The following is a 6,148-nucleotide window of genomic DNA, read 5'->3' on the forward strand; positions in this document are numbered from 1 at the left end:
CTACAATTCAATCAGCCTTGTTTTGATATTGAAATTTGCCAATTACAAAAATTACATCTCACAATATATGTAAGTAGTCTTTGATTTTATCTAAATTTTGAAGTATTAAAAATATAAATTAGATTAAATATTATTAGATATAAAATTATATTAATGATAATGTGGTATAATTATGGACTTGACCCCTTATTGGCGTCAGGGATGGTTGGAGTAATTATGCCAAACCTCAAGGGAGGTTGATCATACTTTTGCAAATAGTTTTAGTCATGAGTAATTAATTTGAATAAGCCCTAGGAGAGAGGTCATAGTAATTCACCCAAATTATTATGATTTGTGACTTATGCTTTGTTTAGCTAGAGAGATGAAAAATATATGGAAGAGAGAAAGGGAGGGATATACATCTATAGGAAAGTAATGTTTCTCCCTTACTTTTTATTTGGTTGAATGGAAATGATAGTAAAAATGATGTATGGGCTAACAATTTTTTTTTTTGGAAGGAAGGGAAAGAGAGTTTTTAATTTTTTCTTTTTTGTTTTCAATACATCATTTGAGAGAAATCTAGTAGGGTTTAACAAAGTGATTTTGTAAATAATTAAGCGGTAAAATTAATATTGCATATCTATAGAATAATTTTCTTTCTATCTCTGATCTCTTTCGCCCAATTTTAAATGGATGAAAAAACATGAATCACGAGGGATGCTTCATTCCTCCCTTCCCTTTCTTCCAATCAAACACAAGAAATTTCTTCTATTTTTCCTTCCTTTCTTCCTTCCAACCAAACACAAGAAATCATTAATTACCATGATTTAATTTCAAAAGTCAATTCTTTGTTTTAATTAATTAAATTAATATTGATATAAGATATAACCCAAACAAGTGTATACAAAAAAAAAAAAAAAAAAAAAAAATGCTATTGATATTTATGTAATGTTTGTATGGTTTTCTTTTGGCTATACATGTATACGAGACAATGCATTCAAAATGAGTTACACATATAATCGTCTTCTTTTAATACAAACAATATTAGCTGGTGTTTAAGACAACCAAATTCAAATTACAATTGGATATTTATTCTGGTTGATAACCCATCCAGCTCCCTAAACGGGTGTGCTCGTATTCGAGTCTCCCTCTCCTAATTTGCAACGATACAAATAAAATAAAAAAAAAATAAAAAAAATCCAAATTACAATTAATTTGCTCTAAGACGCTATATATAATTAGCTGTTTGAGACTTGTCAAGACCTTTTTAAGCCCAGTGTAACAAGAATTACACCAAGATAATCATAATAGTAAGCTGACTTGAAGAGCAATAATTTCTTATCATTCCATGGAGGAAATCTAAACCAAAACTCAGTTAGAAAACTTCTTCTCACACTGCCTTCTCATGGGTAAAGGTATCGAAGGAGAATTTCCCATGATATCTGCCAAACCCACTCTCACCAACTCCTCCAAATGGGAGGGTCTCTGCTGCATACTGCACAAATTTATAGCAAAAAAAAAAAAAAAAAGCCATTATTTGAACCCCTATCTATATATATATATATATATGTTATAATGCTTACTTATAACCAAGCTAGATAGCTCATGACCTTAATTCTGCAGAAGTCATATTTTATATTTATCATGATCATATGAACATTAATTTAAATGGTTCCATATTTTCACTATTAATGAAAAACACACTTTAATCGAGTTACTCGCTTTACATTTTGTAGGTGAGATTATGAAATGTAAAGGAGGTTTACGTGAAATATTTAATTTACAAGCCTTAGGTGAAATTTACCCTATTATTATTATTTTTAATGGTAAATAGAAATGCCCGCCATTTTCTTCTTGATGACTGCCTTAAAAGTTATAAATCAGTGAAACACTTGAATAATGTATAAGAAGAAGTAGGAAATTTTTTTTTTTTTTTTTTCCCCTTTAACAACAACAACAGCAACAAAGATGACGTACTTGAATGGTTGCGTCGTTGAATGTTAGGCCTCCTGATGATGTCTCGGATATCATCCTTCTCTTGAGTGTTTCATTATTGGTGAAGGCATATAGAGTAAGTGCTTTAGGCCTTGACTTTATAAAATCAATGCTGTCTTCAATTTTATCCAACTGTTAAAAATTAAGCAAGGAGGAATATTTGTGAACTACAAGTCCAATAGAAACACAATAAATAAATGGTCCACTATAAGCACACACATACATATATATATATGTATATATATCTTACTGTAATTATTGGAAGCAATGGTCCAAAGATTTCTTCTGTCATTATTGCAGATTTGAGTGGGGGATCTACCAAGATTGTTGGCTCAATGTACCTGCATAATTAGTTGAGTTAAAATGAGTATTAAAAAGAAAATGGAGGTGATGATGTTACAAAATAGAATGGAATTTGAGCATATCAAATTTAAATAACAAATAGATTCATTTACATGCTGTTAAAATAGACTTATTCAATATTCCTCAATGTGCAGTTAAAAACTTCAAATACTTGTAAAATTAAATGAAATATCAAAGAAAAAGAAATTAAAATTTGGCTATATATTATATCTTTGCCAACCATCTTTTGCAGTTATTTATTATTTATTTTTTATATATCGAGTTCAAAATAGGGTTGAATGGTTGCCTGGTCGGTAATGTCTACTCAATAAAAACGCATCATATGTCAACATCTTTTACACGTAGGCAAGACAGATTTCTCATTAATAGTTGTAATGTAGTGATATCTTCTCAACCGTGCGTGAGAAGTGAGAGTTCCAATCTCCATACGAGCAAATTAATGGTTGTGTGAATTGAGAGGTCCAATCTCCATACGAGCAAATTAATGGTTGTGTGAATTTCTCACCAAGAAAAAGAAAAAGAATGAAACATGTCACTTACAAGTTATCTTCGTCTAATGACCCACCATAGACAATAGAAGCATTGACCATACTGCTATCTAATAGTTGTTTCAATCTTAAGAAATGTTGTTTGTTGATAATCCTTGCAACACTATTTGTTTCTTTTGGATTTTCTCCAAACATCTTCTTGATCAAGATTTTCATTTGTTCAACCTGAACAAAGCATAAAATACAATTATCATGCTAAAACATTAGGTTTAAAACTTGGCACAAAATACAACTTGCAATATATACACTGATATGTATATATATCATACCAGGGTAGATGTGAATTCCTTTTCTACAAGGATATAATCAATTCCTATGCAGGCTTGACCTGCGCAAATCCCGAATTTACCACCAAGAATTCGCTTAATTGCCACCTAAGAATAGATTAGAACAAAAGAAGTCTCAGTAAGCAACTTAATTAATTGTTATGAAATGGAGTTCCTACTAGCTAGTTACTGTTGCAATTGCAAAAAAAAAAAAGGGTTACGGAGCTGCTAGATTTTTATTTTTTAGATTAACCTAGGGTATCCAAGGCTTTGCCCTGACTATATAGCAAAACACACACACACACACACATATATATATGTTTACCTCTCTATCCCAAGAACTGGAGAGGGAATCCACAACAGCAGGGCACTTTCCACCCAACTCCAAAGTGACAGGGGTTAGATGGTTGGCAGCCGCGGACATGACAATGCGTCCCACGCGTGCATTACCTATAAATGAATGAATAGAAGAAGTTAACAAATTGAGCTGATCAAACATATACAAACTGATAAGAACAAAAAAAAAAAAAAAACTAGTTTCTGAACTGTCAATCAAATATATTTTTGTATATCTTGTATCTGAACCACAGGTGGTTCACTTTTGATGTAGACATTCCTATTTGGACATCTTGTTACTGAATTTATGATCTTAATTTCATGATATGGATATTGGCATGAATTGATTGAAACTTTAGCATGGGCTCATGAGCGGTCCACCAAACGTGCCCAAAATTATGAAAGTGCGTATAATTAAGCTGAAAAATGATATATATACCTGTAAAGAAAATCTTGTCCCATTTGTGTTGCAAGAGTTGTTCGCCAACAATATGACCACCTTGGATGACCTTCACAGCTTGGTTGTCTAGGTAAGTGTGAATAGTATTTGCTAGAACTGATGAACATGCCGGAGCTAGCTCTGAAGGTTTTAGAACCACCACATTTCCTGCAGCTATTGCTCCAATCAATGGTTCCAAGGATAATCCTACATATATATATATATATATATATAACAAATGAATAATATTAATAAAAAAGAATATAATAGCTTCAATAATTATATATAAATATATATATGCATATGGCACTCTCAACTATATGTATATATATTGGCTTTGATGTATCAAAAGTGTCGCATACTTACCAAAGGGGAAATTCCAAGACGAGAAAACAAGGACAAGGCCAAGAGGCTCAGGAACCAATTCTGCTATAGTAGGAAATGCTGCTAGAGGTAATTTAGCCTGTAAACCAATAAGATACATGATGATTAAAAATCAAAATAGATATTCAGATTTGGTTCAAAATGTTTTTCTTTTTGGGTTATGAAAAATCAACTCAAACACTAAATATGAAGCACGAACGTTCCTCCTGGGGTCAGTACCAATGTCGGACGCATGTTCGAGTACTTCTGTGAAGTGTCCAAAAATTATTTTTTATTGGAGGTGGGGTGGAAACGGATGGGACACGCGGAAGACACGTACTGGACACGGCAGAATATATTTTGTAATTATTTTTTTTAAGAAAAAAGGAGTACCTAATGTAATTTTAAATGTTTAAAAGTAAAATTTTGAAAAATTTGAAAAACATACACTGATGAATGAAGAATGTTAAACTTGTTGGAAATGTATTTGATCTTTATTTGTCTAATTTTGTTGATAACTTTGCTAGGTTCTTAATTGCTTAGATGATGAATTGAAGTATTTCTTTTATTGCAATATTTTTTTGGGAAAATTAGATTTATGGTATTGTGGATTTTGAATATATATATATATTATTTTATTGACGTATTCCTAAGACCACGAGTAGAAAGGTTACGGCGCTTAGCGTGTCCGTGTTCTATTTTTTTAAAATTTGTTGTGTGTAATGTCGTACCTGTGTCCCGTGTTCGTATCCATATCAATGCTTCATAGACCGTTAGTCATTTTGGACAATCAGATGGTTTGTAAATTCCAAATACACACAACATGAATATTTTCTAGAAGAATAACAGATAATTAAAAAGAAAAAAGCTTACCTTTTTGCTTGACATCCATTCTTTTAAGCATCCCAAGGCATAATTTACAGATATTGTCAACGTCCCAATCTGCAGAAATTCACATAAAATAATGAGAAAGTAATAATTATAGTACCGACATGCCATAGTGAGCTTTCTTTGGCACAATCAGATCAAAATGTAGACGTCTCAGTGTGCTCAACAATTAATGCCTTGTTTCTTAGTACGGTCTCAGTCATGGACTTGTCCCGCCGAAAACTGTTAGTAGAAGTTAGAGAGTTGAGTCTCAATGGAACAAATATATAATAAGTGCATGTTTCTGACTTATCTACCTATATATATATATATATATATATATATCTAATTCTCTTACCTCATCTCTGTAGGCCTCAGCAGGATGTTTCCCAATATCTTGATGAAGAGCCTTGAAGATATCATCTTCTCTTTCCTTGAGGAGAGTGAGCAAAGCTTCAAGCTGTGACCTCCTCCATGATGCTTCTTTTGTCTTCCCAGACCCAAAAGTCTCTCAACACCTCTAATTCTGTCTCCAAATCTTTCACACCTACCATTGATGAAGAATATTAGTCTACTATTATCACGTTTGTTCAACTGTCCCTTTATTTGCTAGTTGGGCTTCATAATGGTGCTTGCCAAGCACAACTATTCAATAAAAAAACATAAACACTTGTCTTGATTATTATTATTATTATTATTTGCCAAGAGTGATATTTTGCACTTAGATTTTATTCTGTTGTGTATACTTTATTTGATTTTTTTAAAGAAGATTTTTGTTGTAAACTCTAATAATATAAAATAAAAATGAAAAGATAATAAATATGGTGCAATGTGTTTTTCTTTTTTTTGCCCCCTTTGAACTAATTATAGTGAATATATGCATTCACTCACAAATTACACATATCTTTTAAATCAAAGTGTTTTTATATCTTATGAGAGTTGAACTCACGACCTCCGAATTTACAACTCGTCTCTTGAGATCCCTTAACCAC

The 6,148-nt window shown here is 31.9% G+C and overlaps 1 pseudogene; it reads right to left on the reverse strand.

Moving 5' to 3' along the window:
• Positions 1 to 986: 986 nt before the first annotated feature.
• LOC132311374 (aldehyde dehydrogenase family 3 member F1-like) lies at positions 987 to 5,725 on the reverse strand (annotated as a pseudogene).
• Positions 5,726 to 6,148: the final 423 nt, after the last annotated feature.

Source organism: Cornus florida, unplaced genomic scaffold (assembly GCF_030987335.1).
Source record: "Cornus florida cultivar Cherokee Brave unplaced genomic scaffold, ASM3098733v1 CherokeeBrave_3.0.0_Hap2_Chr06, whole genome shotgun sequence".
Lineage (NCBI taxonomy): Eukaryota > Viridiplantae > Streptophyta > Magnoliopsida > Cornales > Cornaceae > Cornus > Cornus florida.